The 22383-nt window shown below is 43.9% G+C and overlaps 1 protein-coding gene and 1 long non-coding RNA gene across 3 annotated transcripts in view; one reads left to right on the top strand and one right to left on the bottom strand.

Moving 5' to 3' along the window:
* The window catches only part of LOC137561319 (uncharacterized), a 41521-nt gene extending 23358 nt beyond the window's left edge, over window positions 1-18163 (top strand). Inside the window, exons 2-3 of the long non-coding RNA XR_011029966.1 lie at window positions 9587-9859; window positions 17912-18163. This is a non-coding gene — a long non-coding RNA (uncharacterized lncRNA). The remainder of the gene's footprint in view (window positions 1-9586; window positions 9860-17911) is intronic.
* The window catches only part of CRABP1 (cellular retinoic acid binding protein 1), a 120819-nt gene that overhangs the window by 51016 nt on the left and 47420 nt on the right, over window positions 1-22383 (bottom strand). The window lies entirely within an intron of this gene.

The raw sequence follows: 22383 nt of genomic DNA, 5'->3' as shown, positions 1-22383 counted from the left end.
CACTCCCATTATTATTTGTATGTGAGGTTTCCTCTAGCCTCATAGGTGACTGCTGAGTGCTGCTCCAACATTGGGTTAAGGGTTCATTGTCTTATAAAAGCAGCCTGACCTAATGAGGTCTCCTTTAACCCATTAGTGGCAGCAAGTAAATTCACAGCAACACTGGATTGTATTTGCCAGCTGTAATGTAATAAATTACACATCATTGACGGCTAAGGGCTTTGTTGTACAGTAGATTTCCTATAAAGTAAACTCCAAGGGACTAGGCAAGTAATTTACACTCAAGCACATAAAGTTTACTATATTCTGGATCTTAATTCAATTTAATAATTGGGAGTCATTTTTGCTTTTCAATGCTTCAGCAAGCAAGAGCAGACAGTGTCTAAGCTAGATCAACAGTGCTAAATATTCAGGGATTTTTATGCAGTAATTACACAACAGCTTGCACATGAAGCATAGGTCTCACCAGTTAATGCAGATACAGTACTGATAGTGTGCGCCTCTGTTCACATTTTTGTGCAGCCTGACTGATACTGTAGTGTTGAAGTCATGCAGAAGCAAGTCACAGGTGACAGGCAATTCCCTCATTAATCAGGCAGCAGCTTACACAGGAAGTGTAGGTCTCGCCAGCTGGTGCTTTTGGGGTAATCCAGGCGAGCCTTGTTGTGTGCAGATAGCGAGCAGGGTACAAGTGGCTGCCAGCCTGCCCACTGATCATGGCTCACTGCAGACATATGGTGCATGCCCCCGCCCAATTTCCACTATAGCCGGATACAGAATACAGGCCAAAAAAAGCAGGTTTACTATAACAGAAGTTCTATTATATCCGGATTTACTATGCCAGACGTTACTCGCATAAACTTGTAATGGTGCTTGGCGGGGACCTGGACATTTAGTTTATTATACCTAAAGTATACCAGTAAAATGTTGGGTTTTATATGATATGTCAGATATCCGCTGAGTTATGGCATACTTGGAGAAACTGCCAATTCTGTCCCTCAGACAATAGGGGCGGACTTCAGCAGGCTGAGGTCAGATTGTTAAGGGTGGAGTAACCTCTCTTGTTACCATCCACACCCTCTGGCAGAGAAAGGGTTAAAACCGACTGACACTCAGCCTGGAGAGAGAGACCCCAGCCATCCTGTACAATCACGGATTTGGGCTAGATGATAAAAGGATTAATACCCATTCCACAGAACTTTCCAGAATTGGACTACATATCTTCTGTGGGACTTATCGCAAAGGACACCGTAACTTGACAAACTGCTCAGACTGTAATCAGCTATTATTTTCATATTGAACCCTTATTATTTCTGTATCAATTTGTTTCTATTGCTATATTTTGTTCTGCATTATTTCTTTAAATAAACGATTAAAAAATCGTTCGTCTATGTGCTGTTCTGAAACAAATCTCCGCCAAAAGAATTCACATCTTCAGAGAGACATGTTACCATAACGGTTTTGATATTAAATATTGTTAGTTTTGCTATCTCTAGAAAGGTTGTCAAATTAACCCTTTTTCCTACAGGATTTAGCTAGAGTTAGAATTAGTGCATTCGCACGCTTTTTATTGCGGATTGGTGGCAGCGGCCTGGCCTCTATATGAGAGCACAGATTGTATCGATTGTATATACAATTGAAAATTGGACTGTGTGTGGACTCACCAACCAATCCAAAAGGTTACTTTGTCTGCAGTTCTGACTGCATTCAGGATTCCCTCAGGGTCTGAGGCTTTATGGTAAAGTGCAGCAAAGGGAACAGGAATTGGTGGGTGACTGGGCATACATCACAGAAGTTTCTCCCATCCTAGTTTTAAAGATAAGGAGAGGAACAGATCCCCTCATAAACTCGCTTGGGGTGCCACCTTCCCTGCCTATGTAATTGATATCTCAGGCTGTGAGATGACTAGGTGATCGATTAACGTCTCAGAAGGTGTGCTGCGCTGGTCGCATGGCGCACTGTGAGTTGTGGACTGCTGGGCCCAAACGGTTCCACAATATCCATCGAATTATGGACTACTATGAAATGAGATATCGAAAGCTCATTAAGCCAGGGACATGTCTCTGGGTATTCTCAGGACAGGCAGGAATGTGAATGGGTCCTAATGAGTTTATGAGGGGATCTGTTCCTCTCCTTATCTTTAAAACTAGGATGGGAGAAACTTCCTGGAGAATCTTTATTGCCCCCCCTTATAGATAACCTTTTTCCTGTGTGGATGGTCTGGTTTTAGAGTGAATGGCTTCTCTCAGTAAGTAGAACACAACAAACACTCACTCACATCCCCCTGGGCAGGGGTGGTGAGATGGAAGAGCACGGAGTTTCTAAAAGCCAGGCTAATGAATTAAAGGGGCTCTCCAGATCAAAGTTTGGGCGCATTTACATGTGCTTGCCACAATGGCGTTCGCAAAATCGTGACATACAATATGGCAGGGCAACTCTGTTTTGTACTACTGTACAGTATATTCAATAGTATATTTCCACTAAACATTGTGTTTGCAGTGATATTTACATATAATTTTTCAGTGATTTCTGCTTCTGCAGTGCTATTAGTGGGAGTGAAATAGGAGAAATTAAGTCCTTGTGTAAGAGTGCAGGACATGGGTCATAAAAGGAAATGACCGAGACTATTAGAGTGTGTCGTGAGCAGTTTACACACTAAAAGCAGAGTAAACAGTTCAGCAGGAATTTGGTTTCTTTGCTGTGTTGTGGTTCATCTCAGTGAGTGTGCTAGGAAAGAAATTTAAAGTGTTCCTCTCACACCAGAGTGAACAGAGAGACTGGATCTTACCAACCTCAATATTACTCCACACTGCCTCCCCAGCTCCATTCTTTTCTTAGCACTTCCCAGTGTGAGCACTTTTATTTGCATGGCATGATCACATCTTCACGGCCAGCATGCTTAAAGGCTGCCAGGGTATAGGCAGATGTATCCACAGCCTGCACACTAGAGGCGAGACCAGTGTCACATGTTGGGAGAGGGGTGGGCAGGAGACCGGTCATATGGGCAAGAGGGAAGAACCAGCACATAATTTTAGCTTGGCCACACACATTGGTATTCACAGTAAGAGGGACCCAAAGGGTTGTTGATAGAGGCTGAAATCTTGTATTTAAGGTACTGCACATTTCTCCAGGTTTCATGGTCTTTACCTATGAACATCCTACTTACTTGTCATCAAAGGCAAGTTGTAAGGAACTTAGCTACCGATAGTTCCATCAGTGGGTCTGCATCCTCCGGGAGCCGGACTGTGAAGCCAGCTTCTAGGTCGAGCTGGCGTGGCATCTCCAGAGGCCTCTATAGACAAGGGCGCGCATTTCGTCCCTCATTTTATTCTCACAGACAGCGCCTTTAGTGGTGAAAGGTGGGTACTGCAGAGTTGACTGTAGTATTACTGGAACAGCCAATGGGTTGTCAGGATTTTTGGTTCCATCATGCTCTGCTCCTATTTAAAGTGGATCCAAGATGAACTTTTACTCATTGCATAATTGTGTTCCTTTCCTATTGTTTATAGGGCATTCCTCAAGCCAAATACTTTTTTGTTTTTCTCAGGCTGTCAACCTCCCCACCCACACGAAAGGGCACACCCTGGATCTTATATTTCATTCCGGACTTTTAATATCACACATGGATATAAACCCAGTGGTATGGTCAGACCACCACACCATCCACTTCTCTCTGACAGCACCAGCGATAAAACACAGAGGGAAAGAACTCATAAAATACCGTCCACTGAAAGATGTCTCACCCCAGCACGTTCAGAATACCCTCAACTTCGACGCATTAACCAATCATTGCGCAGACCCAGACTCCATGGTCCTGATGTACAACCATGCAGTGTCATCTGCCTATGACGCCCTTGCTCCAGTTCGCATTAAACAGTCTACACCACTTCACCATGCACGGTGGTTTGACAGCTCACTAAAGGACATGAAGAAAGAAGTGCGCAGACTAGAAAGGAAGTGGCGAAAATCCCAGAATTCAAAAGATAAACACACCCTTGTCTCTCACCTGGAAAACTACCAAAATGCGATCACCAAGAAAAAATCCTTCTACCTATCACAGGAGATCGCAAAGGCCGCCAACAGACCAGCCCAACTATTCCGCACAGTTGATAGACTATGTAATCCCTCCTGTCTAAAACCTACTATAACTCCCTCAAAGGAGCTATGTGAGAAATTTGCGTGCTACTTTGCTGACAAAGTATCCTCCATTCGGTCTCTCATTCAATCCACAGCACCCAAGACTCATGCAACTCCTGGAAATAGCTGCAAAAACAACCTAACACCCTGGACTGACTTCAAAAGTATTAGTGAGGAAGAGATCTCAGACATCCTCCGTCGCCTCCGCCAGACAACCTGCGACCTGGACCCTGGACCAACTAAACATATGCTGAAATGCCCTGACCTGCTTGGTCCAGCATTTCACAAAATAGTATATTGCTCTCTACAGGCAGGGAGGTTTCCTACCTCTCTAAAAGAAGGAATCATCAAGCCCCTTCTTAAAAAACCTTCCATGGATCCAGATGCTATGAGCAGCTACAGACCTGTCTCCAACCTCCCCTTCTTAGGTAAAGTTATTGAAAAGGCTGTCTATCTGCAACTTGAAACCTGGCTGTCAGTAAACAACATCCTGGACCCTCTACAATCTGGCTTTAAGAAACACCACAGCTGTGAAACAGCCCTCATCCAAGTCTGCAACGATCTGCTCATGGCAAGGGACAGAGGGGAATGCTCCATCCTAATCCTGTTGGATCTCTCAGCGGCTTTTGATACAGTTGACCATGAAATCCTGCTTAACAGACTGCAGGAGTACTGTGGCATCAGTGGATCAGTCCTCCAGTGGTTCAGATCATTCCTGACTGACAGAACACAGAGAGTATCCCTAGGACCCATAATGTCCAAACCTGCACCTCTACAATTCGGAGTGCCACAAGGATCAATCCTATCCCCTCTGCTGTTTGCAATCTACATGTTGCCACTCGGCACACTTATCCAACGACATGGCCTGACGTACCACTGCTACGCCGATGACACACAGCTATACCTGTCCTTCAAACCTGGTGGAACAGACCCTACCCCAAAAATAAACTCTTGCTTAGCTGAGCTATAGGCATGGATGAATGATAACTGGTTGAAACTGAATGCTGACAAAACTGAGGTCCTGTTTGTCCAAAGCCAGTGCCCGCCATCAAAACAGCTCTATCCTAAAGCAACACCAATCAGGATTGGGAATTCAGACATAAACAGCTCCAACTTTGTGCGCAGCCTTGGCGTACTAATCGATGGGGAATTGAGTTTCAGAAACCAAATTTCATCTGTAGTTAAATCCTCCTTCTTTCATCTAAAGAACATTGCAAAGATTAAACATCTGATTCCCCCAGAGGATCTTCCAACCCTAGTCCACGCCTTCATCGCATCACGTCTGGACTACTGCAATGCCCTTTATGTTGGCCTCCCTAAAAAGGACCTGCGTCGCCTGCAATTAGTGCAGAATTCTGCTGCCAGATTGCTAACAAACCAGCCTCGCCACTGTCATATTACACCGATCCTTCGCTCACTGCACTGGCTACCAGTAGAATGGAGAATACTCTTCAAGATTGGACTGCTGACATTCAAATCCCTGCACAGTCTAGGCCCTGGATACATGAAGGACTTGCTGAAGCTGCACCACACCTCTCACAATCTCAGATCAGCAAGTTCTGTAAACTTGGTCACTCCCAGAGTGCACCTAAAAAAATCTGGAGATAGAGCCTTCTGCCATGCTGCCCCTACTCTCTGGAACTCCCTACCACACCCAGTAAAGACAGCACCATCCCTGGAGCTATTCAAATCCAGACTGAAAAGCCACCTGTTTAGCCTGGCATTTCCAGATTTATAAAATGTCTTCCTCTGTACCACGATGGTCTGAGCCATGCTTATGCGCTTTGAGTCCCACGGGAGAAAAGCGCTTTACAAATGTTATTGGTTGGTTGGTTGGTTGTTAATACTCTAATTCCCTATAAACTAAAGAAGCCACGCCCACAGGTTTTCAGACAGCCAAGGCACTTTCAGACAGTAGCAAGGGCTCATGGGAGCTCAGTCTGGGCAGGAGGAGGGGGAGGTATTACTAGCCAGAGATTTCAGAGGCAGAGGGGAGGAGGAGGGGGGATTAGGTTTTTTTTTTGCTCAAGATGCAGATAAGCCTGCTTCTGTGTAATGTTTACAAACAACATGGCTGCTGTCATTGTATCACAGGAATAATCAATAATATTCTATTTAAGCTGTTTGCAGCTAGGTTTGCTGTGTAAACTATCTAAGCTTTAGATAAGTTATATAGACAAGTTACTTGTTATAGTTAGTTTTTCATCTCGGATCCGCTTTAAGCCTGCTCTGTACATTGTATCTTGTCTGTGATAGCGAATAGTTGCGTTAGTGCTACATTGCTGGGTGTGAGTTTTGAAGATTACCTTGAATACGACCTTTTGCATAACTTTGACCCTGTTATTAGATTGCTGCCTGGACCAACCTTGGTATTGTATCTGATCTGCTCCTCTCACCCTCTGGTACCTTGCTTATCGGATCTTCTGTGTATGACCCCTGGACCGTTATTGGACTTGATTTTGACTTACGATTTTGTACCTTGTGATTCAGATTAATGGTTGCTAACTCAATCTTTAAAAATTAGATTAGACAAGTATTAAAACACTAAAGAAGCTTTTGGAATCAGACCCTTAATTTCTTACAGTTGCTACCAAATTCCATTTCAGCCAAGAATAATATGCCTTTGAATCAAATTCTAACATATCACATAATCTGGAGATCACTAGAACTCTCAAGGCCTTTATACAGGCAATGCCAGCTTTCCTGTTGCATCTGTATTGCTATATAGGAATTCCTACCCTCAAGTTGGTTAATTGAAGCTAGCAGAACACTTGCCATGAGGGCAGTCCTTTTGACTGGTTATCAGTGCTATGGCACCCTGGGGACAGAACTAGTACAATTATGCTGCCATAGAGAAATTAAACTACTTTAGCTCGGGACACAAGACACATTTTTTCTCATTACATGGTATAGTGTGTGACTTTTGCATAATATGTAGTTTCAAGTGACACGTGAATTTAGATTTATAGGCATTTTATAGATGAAATGTTATCACTTGTGCAACATTTTTTTTCTGTCTGACTCAAAGTACTTGAGAGTTTGGTAGTGTTGGTCGGGTGTCTACCATCCAATTAAGCCTGTCTGGATTAAAGTTGTAAAAAAAAAGCACTTCCACTATATCCACTTACTTCCTCGTAATTTGACATCATTTGGGTACTGTTGTTGGGAATGGTGGGCTCAACTGTTAATGATGCAGAATGACAGACATCGGGCTGTTGAACTTCTTTTTCTTCTAATTCCCTTTCTTCTCTTTTTTTTATCATCTTTTCTACTTTTTTCCATTCTTACTTTCTTTCATACATCTCACTTCTCTTATCTTTCTTAGTAGTCAGAATACATAAGCGAGTGGCAACATATTGTGTGTATTATATTATTTCAGGAATACTGCACAAGACACCAAGTTGATGGGGAAAAGTTAAGCTGCACTTACCTCCCAGCCCCTAGCAATCTATCTGGTCCTTTGTTGCACTTCCGCTTCCCTCCAGTTCACCGCTAGCCCTTCTGAAATATCCTGACCTCAGTTGTAGCCGTGGGCTTCTGTGCATGCGCGGGCGCATCGACCTGCCTCTCATTATTGGGTTCCTGGGGCCGTGAGTGTTCTGCTCTTTCAAAATTTTACAAAGACTTAAAGCGGAATGAAACCCAGCAATTCTTCTTTGCTCTAAAACATTATTTACAGCATATTATATACTACCAACATTTTTTTTTACTAGAACAGCATTCAAAGGGTTAAAGACAGGACAGAACAGCTCAATGCCGGGAAAGCTGGATGCATCCGAACTGAAGATAATGTGTTCTTGTATAAACCCCTTGTTTTGCTGCGGGGATGCGGCGGTTTAGCACTAGCTATAGTGCTTAACATTAATAAATATTAAAAACGTGAATTTAGACTCGCTTCAGAGTCTCCCCTTTAGTTCGGATGTCCTTAAAACCATACTGTTACAGTGTTAAGTCCCTCCTATTTGACCCAGCAGGCTAAATAAGTGTATTTTGGCCATGAGTGCTATCATGGACAAACACAACCATACTGACCATAGACAAATCTAGTCTGCGCTTGCCAAGTAGAGGAAAGCACTCATGCACAGTAGAAGTAAAAATGTGCATAAAACAGTCCTTTATACTGAGCATTCACACACTGTACTCATGCATGCCCAGAGTTGATGCACTCGTCCACAGCCATGATCATAGGCAGAAGATAAAGAGGCACCCAGTGTTGGAACTGTGGCATGTAGAAGGATCTGGGAAGCCTGTCTGGACTATCCAGAGTCTTCCCTCTACTGAGGTAAGTATCTAAATGTATGTTACAACAGTAACATGTGTATGGATAAACTTCATTCATTAAAACAAAGCCCGACAGGAAGTCATTTCATGACACAAGGTCAACATAAAGTCTCAGAGAAACGATCACTCCACAGGAACCTTAATTCAGTATAACTGTAAAGTGTGGTTTACAATATGCAATATATATAGCAGAATGATCCTTTAGTAAAGTCAGTTAAAAGGTGCCCATACAAGGTACAATCAAAGAGTTCGACTTTCCTGTTTATTTAACCAAAATGATCAAAGAAAGTGATTTTTTTTTTCAATCAATAAAAAAGGATTATTCCATTTTTTTCAATTCAAATCTGATCGGATGTGTTGGAAAAATCAGGTTGATTGCTTTGAAAATTTAATGGTGTATGGTAGGTTTGATAAAATAATCTAGTAGATCAAAATCTTATAAAAAAAATTAAGACATTGAATTGTGTATGGCCACCTAAAGAGTCGATATTAGACTGCTGATAAGACAAAAATGCTGTAACTGTTTAACTGGCCTCTGAAGAAGAGACCTCGTGCTATGGAACGTGCATCAGGCTTTGTGCAAATGGATGAAGTCTATGCATAAATTACACCATTGTATTTTAAAGCAAACCCAAGGTGAAAATAAACTGAAGAAATAAACAATTGTATCTATGCTTCTACTCCTAAACATTACTTTTTTAGATATCCCATGGTTTTATTTTATATTTAAACATTTACAAAGTAAATTAAATGTTTTATTGTATCTGCTCAGTGGCAGTCTATTAAGTGTCCCAGAGTTAAAATACATGAACGTTCCCTTGCCCTCAGAAGTTGTATGCTGTCAGGAAAACTTTTATGACTGTAATTTGCTTTTCAGTGAGATTTACTGAGATTTTCTATATTTCCAACAAAGTACCAACAGAAAAAGGCTGTCACTTGCATGCCTAAAAATTAACTAATTCAGGCAGCAAAATAAAATAAGAAAAACGGCCTAGTTATTTGTATGCTTGGCACTGTACATACACGTTTATCTCATCATGTCACAGGCTGGGTAGGGAGAGAGAGAGAGAGAAAGAGAGAGAGTAGGACAACATTCATTTTTGTATTCTATTTTCTACAAAGTTAAAAGCTATATTTAAAAAAATTACTGATTTTCTCTTTTTTTTAGAAAACGACAAACATGTCTTCTGAACAAAATGTGAGACAAAATGCCTGAAATACATCCTTGCACACTTTTAGCAATCAAGCATTGAGCCATTGTTGATGATTGAGAACCACACGTGTGCAGCCATTTTTTACTTTGTGAATGTCTGTTTGGCATTCAAGACCATTAGGAAATCAACTTTCTTGTCTTTCAAGGTACAGTATTTTTACAGTACAATTCACTGCCAATGGAAGAAGTGACTCCATGCACTTGCCACCAAAGAGCCAACCAGAATGAGTGAGTTGGCATGTTTTTATTGTATAACAGTTCTATGACAGTGATACTTTCAAAGAAACTCTATGATCACCAAAGTCCCATGATTGACTGAACCAGCTTGTGCAATCTTTATGTGATTCACCATGTAAATAATTTGACCTCAGTGATCATTTAATATGAGGGCTGTCTAATATACAGCTGGAAGTGGATTCTGCAGTCACTATATAAATCACAGGGGGTGATTTACTAAAGGAGAGATATACAGTGGTTTGCAAAACTATTCGGTCCCCTTGAAATGTTCCACATTTTGTCATATTACTGCCACAAACATGTATCAATTTTATTGGAATTCCATGAAAGACCAATACAAAGTGGTGTACTACACGTGAGAAGTGGAACAAAAATCATACATGATTCCAAACATTAAAAAAAAGTGGGGTGTGCGTAATTATTCAGCCCACTGAGTCAATACTTTGTAGAACAACCTTTTGCTGCATTTACAGCTGCCAGTCTTTTAGGGTATATCTCTACCAGATTTGCACATCTAGAGACTGAAATCCTTGCCCATTCTTCTTTGCAAAGCAGCTCCAGCTCAGTCAGATTAGCTGGACAGCGTTTGTGAACAGCAGTTTTTAGATCTTGCCACAGATTCTCGATTGGATTTAGATCTGGACTTTGACTGGGCCATTCTATCACATGGATATGTGTTGTTTTAAACCATTCCATTGTTGCCCTGGCTTTATGTTTAGGGTCATTGTCCTGCTGGAAGGTGAACCTCCGCCCCAGTCTCAAGTCTTTTGCAGACTCCAAGAGATTTTCTTCCAAAATCGCCCTGTATGCTCCATCCATCTTCCTATCAACTCTGTCTAGCTTCCCTGTCCCTACTGAAGAGAAGCACTCCCAAAGCATGATGCTGCCACCACCATATTTGACAGTGGGGATGGTGTGTTCAGAGTGATGTGCAGTGTTAGTTTTCTGCCACACATAGCGTTTTGCATTTTGGCCAAAAAGTTCCATTTTGGTCTCATCTGACCAGAGCACTTTCTTCCACATATTTGCTGTGTCCCCCACATGGCTTGTGGCAAACTGCAAAAGGGACTTCTTATGTTTTTCTGTTAACAATGGCTTTCTTCTTGCCACTCTTCCATAAAGGCCAACTTTGTGCAGTGCACGACTAATAGTTGTCCTATGGACAAATTCCCCCACCTGAGCTGTAGATCTCTGCAGCTTGTCCAGAGTCACCATGGGCCTCTTGACTGCATTTCTGATCAGCGCTCTCCTTGTTCGGCCTGTAAGTTTAGGTGGATGGCCTTGTCTTGGTAGGTTTACAGTTGTGCCATACTCCTTTCATTTCTGAATGATCGCTTGAACGATCATTCAGAAATGAAATGAATGATCTGCTCTGTGGGATGTTCAAGGCTTTGGAAATATTTTTGTAGCCTAAGCCTGTTTTAAATTTCTCAATAACTGTATCCCTGACCTGTCTGGTGTGTTCTTTGGACTTCATGGTGTTGTTTCTCCCAATATTCTCTTAGACAACCTCTGAGGCTGTCACAGAGCAGCTGTATTTGTACTGACATTAGATTACACACAGGTGCACTCTATTTAGTCATTAGCACTCATCAGGCAATGTCTATGGGCAACTGACTGCACTCAGACCAAAGGGGGCCGAATAATTACGCACACCCCACTTTGCAGTTATTTATTTGTAAAAAAAAAAATTGGAATCGTATGATTTTCGTCCCACTTCTCACGAGTACACCACTTTGTATTGGTCTTTCACGTGGAATTCCAATAAAATTGATTCATGTTTGTGGCAGTAATATGACAAAATGTGGAAAACTTCAAGGGGGCCGAATACTTTTGCAAACCACTGTATGGTAAACACAGTTAAGTTAACCTTTGCAGGCTCCTGTCAGGTGGTTACCAACCATAATTGCTCCCCCATCATCTGAATTCAATTAGGATAGAAAATCTATTCTAATGCAGTTTGCCGAGCCAATTTGGTCTAAGGAACAGGTATTGTGCCCACCCCTTTGCTTGTATATACATTAATATCACTTACCAGCCTGATTGTTACTTAAATTTGCCTGTGTTTCCTCCATTACTGTTCCTCGATATAAGTGCTTTCTGCTAGATGTATTTTGCCTACATTGGTGCAGCTATCTTGCTTGTGATGTGAGCACTATATACAGCTTGGAACATTCTATGTATCTGTTGGGGTGTCTTCATACGATTATCATTAAATTGTAAGTCAGAAACAAGATCTTCCTTCTTAATTCCGTGTAGGCAGTATGAACAAAATGGTTCCTTCCTTTGTGAATCGGCCAGGAGTCAGGACTATTGTCATCCAAATATGTCTGTGTTTACTCATCAGCTAGCTATTATTATTATTATTATTATTTATTTAGTACTATGCAGGTAGCAGATACATATAGTAAGCCCAAAACCTTTGCAAATGTACACATTCTACATCAGGGGTCCCCAAACGTTTTGGGTCGAGGGCCGGGTCAACATACTTCAGACTGCTGGGGGGCCAGAGTATACATAAAATGATGTAGAAGTCTTTGCAGGCCAGACAGTGAAGCATACCCAGGTGACAACCTGCAGTCCAATTGGACAACATGTCACCTGATGTGGAATTTGATTGGAAACCAGCGAATTACTGCTTCCTGACTTCATTCTATATGCGGACCACCAATATTTAAAGATGTAGCTGACCGCATCTATAATAAATTTTGAGAGTGGGGGGCTGGGAAAAATGCCTCAGGGGGCCACATTCAGCCCGCGGGCCTTAGTATGTGAACCACTGTTCTACATCTTCCTCAGCCAAAATGATTATTCATGATGGTCTTTCTCAAAGTGGTAGAGTATGTATAGGTGTCCCGTAAAGTAATTTACCTATCATGTAGTGATCCCATTGGGTAGCTTACTCTCATCCAACAACTATTCTTGTAGCTGGAACATCCTTTGTATTTCCCAAAGTGCTTGTCTGTCTATTATTCCCCTTTTTTCCACATAAAATAGCACACTGCTTGGCTGGGTGCCACGCTGCAGGTCTGTACAATGATCATCATTAAATTGCTCCTTGAAACTTTACAGAAGATGCTGGCCTGGCACTATATAAATCAATAATAATAATATTAATGTTTCCACACCTTATCATTAAAATATGCTTTCAGCCAGTAGAAATCACAAACCTACACAAATTATGCTGTTGTTGGCATTATTTCTTAATTACTCTTTTTTGTAGTTTTTGCTTGCTAGGTTCTGACGATGTATTCTGTAGATAGAAAGAGAAAAATCTCCAATGGAAAAACCTAGAAGAAATGTTAATGGAATCTGGGCCCCAGTTTTTTCAGTGCTGCTGTAATAATATTTATATTGTTGTACTTCCTCATTGTACCGTTTACAACGTGTGATGTTCAACTGTGTATTTGTATTTGCCTTGTAAGTGTCACTGTAAAAGGAGAACTGTTGCCCGATCAATCACAATGTAATCAGATATGGTAAGCTCAACAGCTGTGCGTTTTTTTAAAGTTTTTTTTCTACAAAAACGTGTGACTGAAACCACTCCCCTGGTCAACTATAGCATAGCAAGGCTTTTTCAAAATTTGAAGGAAGCACACTACTCTTCTTTATTTGTCTCAGTTGGCAACATAGATGTATTGAGAGGGAGTAGTAATTAAACTGTGAACATGCATTTGGGATCACAGAATCCCTGTTGCCCCCTCCACTGCTTGCACTGCCGCTAAGTTCCGGGTCCTGGCTTGATGACGTCCTCAAGCTGGGACCCGACATTAGAGGCAGAGCGAGCAGAGATGCCAGGCAGTGTAGAGGGGAGCGACAATCGGCAGGGGAACATCAGGAAGGTGAGTCCCGGTCCTCTTCTTCCCCTCCTACTGCCGCTGCTTTCAGTGATCACTAAGATCGCCCGGCGATCGTAGTGATCACGTTACCAGGAGCCAATCACTATGGTTTCTGATCAGTGAGGGAAGATGTCAGCTGTCATATGACAGCTTAATCTTCCCTCTCGGGTGCGTGCGATCGTGTCTGGAGTGCAAAAAACAGGTGGCGTAAATCTTACGCTGCATCAGCCTTAGGCAGCTACAAGTGCAGCGTAGGATTTATGCTTGGCGGTCCCCAGGAGGTTAAACTGACTAAACTTTATTGAATAAACTACCATTAACACCCCACCACCTACTGTATCTTTATTTGATGCAGTTGAGTTACCACAGAGCAGAATTAGTTGCAATTGCACATTCAGGTCTAAACAAACATTTTGTATACTTCCTGTTTGCTAACTAGAAACATATACCTACATATTCAGACATAGGGCCTGGTGTCAAGCAGGAGAAAACCTAGTGAGTGTGGTGTTCTCTTTATACATTAATCACCATCACCCTATGCCTATCAACATGGAGGGTGGTGCTTTGCAAGAGAGAAGCAAACCATTCCATTCACATGGATCATGACCAGTGCCAATGTGGAAGTGAGTTATTGGAAATTTAGAGGAGTAGGGCTTAAAGGGACACTGTAGGGTGGTCGGGGGAAAATGAGTTGAAGTTACCCAGGGCTTCTAATGGTCCCCATCAGGCATCCTGTGCCCGCACAGCCACTCACCGATGCTCCGGCCCCGCCTCCGGTTCACTTCTGGCATTTCAGACTTTAAAGTCTGAAAACCACTGCTCCTGCGTTGCCATGTCCTCGCTTCCCCTGATATCACCAGGAGCGCACGGCGCAGGCACAGACCATACTGGGCCTGCGCAGTACGCTCCTGGTGCCATCAGCGGGAGTGAGGACACGGCAACACAGGCAAAGTGGTTTTCAGACTTTAAAGTCTGAAATTCCAGAAGTGAACCAGAGGCGGGGCCGGAGCATTGAGGAGTGGCTGGCTGCGCAGGCACAGGATGTCTGTGGGGGACCATTAGAAGCCCCGGGTAACTTCAACCCATTTTCCCCTGACCCCCCTACAGTGTCCTTTTAAGTGCTCTGTACAAGCTCCCATGGAAGCAAGAACCCTCCTTGAAAGTCACCCTTCATGGACCACTCCAGCAAAAAAAAGTAAGCAGTTAAAATCTGACAGAACCAACAGGTTTTTGTAACGATCGGTGTCAGCACACAGAGAGAATCTGATTATTGGTGATCTGCAGAATAACCAAGAATACAGATGTATACCTGATTATTGATGACTTGCAGAATCACCAATAATACAGATATGACTAACCTCTGGACACCTATATTGTGTGAGTGTTTGGTGCAACAGTAATGACTTTGAGTAGGACCACCCGAGGAGCAGGAGGCCCTTGGCAGTATGAGGAATACCTCCCTCTGGGAAGTGTGAAGACCTTCCAGCAGCCTGAGACTTCCAAGGGGATGGAGCCCCAGGCTGAATAGCAGGAAGGCCTCGTGGCTAACTGACCCCTGGAAGGTGGGCGTCACAGGTAGCAGTGAAGGCTAATCTCTCTAGAGAGAGTGATGGCTCGCAAGGTGGGGCAGGCTAGGTCAGCAACACACGGGCAGATAAAGTACAGAGACAGTAGACTGATTCAGTAACCGGGGACAGCTCAGAGTTTGGCAACAGGAAGGCAGATATGCTGAGGTACCGAATCAGAAAGCAAGAGCGAGGTCAACAGAGCAAATGGTCATAACAGGTAACAAATAAGGCCTAGTCTTGGGTGTGAGGTCCGTGGTCTCGACACCCTGGAACTAGTCTGAAGTATAACACAATATAACACAGTGTCCCTAGTCTTGGGTGTGAGGTCCGTGATCTCAACACCCTGGAACTAGTCTGAAGTATAACACAATAGTAACACAGTGTCCCTAGTCTTGGGTGTGAGGTCCGTGGTCTCAGCACCCTGGAACTAGTCTGAAGTATAACACAGTAGTAACACAGTGTCCCTAGTCTTGGGTGTGAGGTCCAAGGTCTCAACACCCTGGAACTAGTCTGAAGTATAACACAATAGTAACACAGTAGTAATCTGGCTCAGTGTGAATCTCCAGGTCCTCCTGGTTCTAACACACTGTGGGATCTGACTATGGTCTGAGTGCTTTCACATAAGTGTTCGCAACGGCAGACAACTTGAGACTGACCAGCAATAACTATATATAGAGCGGCGCTCCCTGGCGCCACCCAGCGCTGATCAACCAATAGCTGCCCGCTCTGAGATCAGCTGACCAACCAGCTGATCCCTCTCCGTTTGTCATAAAGGTTCCGCCTCTCCGCGTGCGCGCGCGTATTCCTCAATCTGTGTGCACTAGAAGGCTCAGCCACATCAGACGCATGCCACCACGTGCAAACCGCTGAGCTGAATGCGGAACCAGCCGCCTCGCTGCCAGTCCGCGCGGCGGCTTTTCCGCAATCTATTACAGTTTTGAACTAGTTCATCTCCTCACGGGGGTTTCTCAGCATTTTCTTTGTTTTCAAAAGCATTTACTGAATGGCATTTTAACTGCCAAAATAGTAAGATACCAGTCAGCCTTCCTAATCACTTGCACACTATTAGTCAGTTACACTGCTGTTCAGAAAATGCTTATGAAAACAAAGAAAACTCTGAGAATCCCCCATGCGGAGATAGACTAGTCCAAAACATGTCGGTTCTGTCCGATTTGTTTTCGCTGGAGTGGTCCTTTGAATGCTAAACTGGTTAAGGAAGTGGGGGAGGGGCCATACATTCACTGAATCTCTTCTGACTCTTTCCTCATTCCTGCCTCTTTTGTGCTGAGCAAGTATTATATGCTATTAGGCCCTCATGCTGTTTTTTTTACTTAGAAAAAATATGCACACACTTTATTCTTCTCACCAGTGGCATAGCAACGGGGTGCAGAGGTTGTGACCCCTCGGGGCTCTTGGGCCAGAGGGGCCCCAATAGGCCCACCCTCAACCACAGCATTAGCTTTTTATTGATACTGTGCTGATAATAATCACTTCTATAGATGCTTTGAATAGTATTGATCATTACCAAGGTGTTCCTCATCTTCTTCTTGCACCTCTGATACTGTGGTTGTCCCTGATTGGTTTTGGTGCAATTTATCAATTGTTATGCATAGAGTGCTTGGGGGGTCCCAATGTAAAACTTGCACTGGGGGCCACAGTTTCTTAGCGACACCACTGCTTCTCACCCTGTTTGTTGTCCCTCTTTATTCCCAATTGTTCAGCTTTTTGCTCAAGATAATATGTCACATTCCTAAAAAAACTGGTATATACTTTGGGTCATTAGAGAGGGGCAGTTAACAGTTAGCAAAGACTGTGAGGGTGCAGTAAATCTGGGGCATATGTGAGGGTGCAGTAAAGTATGGGGCATATAAGGACAACTTAAGCGAAAGGGATATGGAGGCTGCCATACCTATTTCCTTTTAAGCTATGAATAAGGGCAAGTTTGGCCCGAAACATGTCAGCATGTACTCTTTACTGATTTGAGGATATGTCCTGAATAAATATTGAGCACAAGAAGAGATATTGTTGCGGACCTTCTCTTACTACTGTACACATCAATTGGACTGGGCAACCCAGGGTCCAGCACTGTCTCTGACAGATTGCAGTGCAGCAGTGAACCCCTCTTTCTTCGCTGTATTTCCTTTTAAGCAATACCAGTTGCATGGCAGTCCTGCTGATCTTCTGCCTCTAATCTTTTTAGCCATAGACCCTGAACAAGCATGCAGCAGATCAGGTGTTTCTGACATTATTGTCTGAACTGACAAGATTAGCTGCATGCTTTTCCTGGTCTTATTCAGACACTTCTACAGCCAAATAGATCAGCAGGGCTGCCAGGCAACTGGTATTGTTTAAAAGAAAAGAAGTATGGCAGCCTCCGTAGTCTTCGCAATTCAGTTGTCCTTTAAATTCATATACAGTAATTTGAAGATATGGGTTAAAATGATCTGTTATTGTTGTTGTTGTTGTTTTGTAAAGTAACTAGCGGAATCATTAGTGACTTTGCAATTTCTGTTCAGTTTCATCTTCAGCATAAATTCTTGTCATAATTAAATAGAAGATTTAATGTATTACTGTGTGTAAGAAAATCCAGGATAAGATTACATGTTCACAGCTTTTTGTCTTTCTCTGTTTATCAGTTACAGCAAATGTCCAAAATGACCTCAGTTGCTGTGTTCTGTGGGAGGGACATGCCCTGCGGCCGCTCTGCTACTGCCACGTCCACCGGACTCTACGGAAATATATCCAGACAGAGCAGCTGAGCCCACCCTCATTTTTGACCTACTTAGATTTCCATTATGAAAAATAAAAATGTAGGTCAGAGATTTTGTTCATAAATCATTTTTCCTGGTTTTTAAAGTGAATGGGAACCGGATTTAATAAAATGAGATAGATACTTACCCAAGGAGAGGAAAGGCTCTAGGTCCTATAGTGCCTTCTCGCTCCTCTCCTGGTCCCCTCGTTCCAGTGCTGGCTCGCCCGTTTGCAGTATTTGACTAAATTAGTCAAATACTGCTTTATTTGGCCGTAGGAGGCTTCAGAAGTCTTCAGGGAGCCCAAGTGCTCCTGAAGAAGGGCGACCCTGTACTGCGCCTGCGCAAGCACGCTCTCTTGCACGCTCACGCCTGTGCAGTATAGAACCACACGTCTTTGGGAGGACAGGGCTCCCGAAGACTTCCAAATACCCTTTTGACGGGGGAATAAAATGGGGGGAGCCAGCACAGGATAGAGAGCACTGAGAGAGGAGAGTGAAGGCTCTGTACGACCCAGAGCCTTCCCTCTCCTTAAGTAAGTATTTGCTCCATTATTTTTAAAAATGCGGTTCCCTTTAAGTGCAAATGACAAAATGAACTAGGCAGTGACAATAGGCTATAAACTGTGTTTAGACAATTGTCTGGATAATTGCTAAGGTATTGCTATGTATTTGGTATTGCTATGTTCATTTGTAAATGGCTGTTATTACATATGCTGGCATTAAAACTGAATTCCTCTCTACAGTTTCTTCTGAGTGCCATTGTACAGACAGCAATCCTCTATAATATAACCTCTGTGTCCCGTGTCTGTGTGTGTGTGTGTGTCTGCATTTGCGCTACTGTGTGTATGCCGCAGGGACACCCTTTGGACAGGGAGCAGGACAGTTAGGGGCCGGCCGGGCAGACGTGTGTGCACGCGGTAAGCAGGCGTGTGCTTACGGCGGACGGGCGAGTGTGCGCTGGCAGCGGTGATGGACCTAAAAACGGGCAAAGGCCACTAGTTATTCATATTTTCTGGTTGAACTATATGGATGGATGTTTTATTTTCAACTATCTAGCTATGTAACATGTTACTGTTATTAAACCGTGTACCTGAGGCAAAATAAGTCTAAGGTTTTATACTTACCTGGGGCTTTCCTCCAGCGCCTCTTGATCCCTCGCTTTCTCCCTGGGCCACTCCTGTCCCCTGCTGGATAGCCCAGTACTCAGGCTGAGTCGCGCATCATCCCACATGTGCTGCCCAGCTGCATGCGCTGCAGTCGCACTCCTATAGCTGGAAGCATTCTGCGCCTACACAGTAGATCGTGTGCAGGTGCAGAACGCACCTGGCCACGCTGGTGCATGATGGGGAGGCTCGGCAAAAGTACCGGGCTGTTCAGCAGAGGACAGGAGCGACCTGGGGAGACGGCGAGGGACCAAGCGGCCTCAAGGGTACTGAAAGAAGCCCCAGGTAAGTATAAAACCTGAGACTTATTTCATATCAGGTTCCCTTTAAGTAAAAACTCTTAGATTTGCTGATATCAAATGAATCACATTTACCTGATTCCCCAAACACTGGCCACTTCCTTTATCAGTCTTTTACGTATGGGACTGCTTAGAGGTCTTCCTTAAAGCAGTGAAAGGCATATTGAGGCTGACATATTCATTTCCTTTTAACCACTTAAGGACCAGGGGATTTTCTTCTGATCGGTGCTGCGTGGACTCTCCAGCCCGCAGCACCGATCAGGAAATAGCCAGGGCGATCCGACTTCCCCCCTTTATTCCTCACTAGGGGGATGTCCCGCTGGGGGGGTCTGATCACCGCCGGCTACCCGCACTTTCTAGGGGGGCTCTTCAAAGCCCCCCTCCGTAGCGCTTTCCGCCCTCCCCGGCTTTCCTTCCCTCTCCCTTACCCTCTGAGCAGCGCAGGACAGATATCCGTTCTGCGCCTGATAGGATAGGCTTCTGCCTATCAGATGCCGGGGATCGCCGATCTACGTCACGGCGCTGCTGCGCAGCAGCGCCGTATGATGTAAACAGCGGGGATTTCTTCCCCATGTGTTTACATTTTGCCGGCGAGCCGCGATCGGCGGCTCTCCGGCTGTTCACGGAGACACCCTCCGTGAACTGGCATGGAAAGGTTTCCATGCTATACCACTAACGACCCGCCAACGCCTATTGGCGTTAGGCGGTCGTTAAGCAAATTGCAGGCTGTTCTGCTGATCATCTGTCTCTAATAATTCTAGCCATAGACGCTAAACAAGCATACCGATCAGATGTCCCGATCCAAGTGTGACCAGATTAGCCACATGCTTCTTTCAGGTGTGTTATTTACTCCAGCCCAAGAGGTCAACAGGACTGCCAGTCAACTAGTATTGTTAAAAGGAAACAAATATGGCTGTCACCACATGCCTCTCACTTCAGGTTTCCTTTAAGAGCACAGTGACCAAAAAAAACCCTTCTGCCAACATCCTCCTGTTGCGTTAGTTATTTGTAGAACACAAAGAAAGTTGTTAAACTTCAAGTAGTTTACAGTTGAGCTGACACACACTGTATATGCTATAATGCCTCTAGTGAAATATAACATCTACAAGTAGCCATTAATAGAGATTTATATACAGTATATATACAGGGGGATTTATGCTATCTCATAGTCTGAATTAGGAACTTCTTGCAGCTCATAATAAATCCCTTCTTGCAGTCACCACATGTTCTTTGCTATCATAAGAGCCAGGACTGACATCTGGATTATTGTTTATTTTGTGATGAATTAATCATGTTGCCTACACAAAGACTTTCAAATCACCAGTGTCCAGAGATACATCATCGTTGAATAGAAGTTAATTTTGCATAATCGTATGTTATATTTTCTTTAAGACTTAGCTGCCGTGCACTTTTTGTCACTCCAGTTAATTCCAATAAAGATTTATAGTAACAGAGAACACATAATTTCTTATGGACAGTGTTTTCAGCATATTTGTATTATTTATGTCCTGTGTTTAACACAAATAAGTCACTAGAAACCTGAAATACAACAAAAAAACCTTTCCTTCTTTTCTTGTCTTTCACCTGCACCTCCACCTGGTATTTCTTGAGTGACGAGAATGTAGTTTTACTATTGCAACAATGAAGTCTGTAACATTACAAGAGCAAAATACACAGGCTGTGACTGTCAGTGCCTACTGTTCTCTATGGTGTTCTCTTATACTTTTGCTACACTGCTTGTCTTATATTTACAATACAGCAGTAAAAAGGGCATTTCTTGAGTGTTCCAATGTCAAGGTCCTGTTGATCTCAGCACCAGTGATTGGTGCGGGCACCTCCAGAGTTTGGGGTGTAAGTGAGCGTAAGTCTTTACCAATGCTTCCCACAAGGGATGATGGGCTGTCAACCCTAGCAGGTGACAGACTACTTTTCTGCCTGGTGCCCATCAGGTCACGATCCCTAGGGCTGCCCCACCAGTGATGAGAAGAACAGGAGGGGGGAACCTTGCCATAAGGGAAGGAGAGCGGACTAGAGGAACAGGCCGGACTCATGTGACAGGACAGGTTTGACTGATGATCAGCCTGACAGCTGAGAAAACTGATAAAGGCTTCTTGCACACCAAGACGTTGTGTTAGGTGCCACGTTAAGGTCGCATAACGTGCACCTAACACAACGTATGGTGCTGCAAAAGCCGACGGTAGAGTGAGCCGCGTTCGGCGGCTCGATTCCTATAATGTCTCCCAGAGTGGCGCTGATTGGCCAGCGGGACCACGTGATGCGGAGCGAGACACTCCGCATCACGTGGTCCCGCCGGCCAATCAGCTGCCGCCAGTGCAGTGAATATTAAGTAGCCATGTGCGCGGCTACTGTAGCTGGCTCTCCCCGCCTCCTCTCCACCCCCCACTGCGCATGTGCAAACAGTCTAACGCGGCTATAGCCGCTCCAACGCCGTAGCATGCTGCACTTTGCACCGAACGTGCAGCATTACATGTAACGCAACGTGGGCTGTGTGAACAGCCCACTTGTGTTACATTGCTGTGCGTTGGGGGAGCGTTACAGGCGCACTAACGTGCGCCTGTAACGTCTTGGTGTGTAAGCAGCCTAAAGGCTGAACTGACAGGTGACTGGACTGAATGATACTGACAGGACTGGCTGATGACGGGGCTACCACAAGACAGGAATGAATGAGACTGGCAGGACTGACTGATGACAGGATTGGTAAGTAACAGTAATGGATGATTCTGACAGGAATGACTGATGACGGGATTGGCAAGTAACATAAATGGATAATACTGACAGGAATGACTGATGACGAGATTGGCAAGTAACATAAATGGATGATACTGACAGGACTGACTGATGACGTGATTGGCAAGTGACAAGAATGGATGATA

The sequence above is a fragment of the Hyperolius riggenbachi genome, chromosome 3 (genome assembly GCF_040937935.1).
Source record: "Hyperolius riggenbachi isolate aHypRig1 chromosome 3, aHypRig1.pri, whole genome shotgun sequence".
NCBI classification, from domain to species: domain Eukaryota; kingdom Metazoa; phylum Chordata; class Amphibia; order Anura; family Hyperoliidae; genus Hyperolius; species Hyperolius riggenbachi.
The sequence above is the reverse complement of the archived record's forward strand: the minus strand, read 5'-3'. Positions and strand labels throughout refer to the sequence as shown.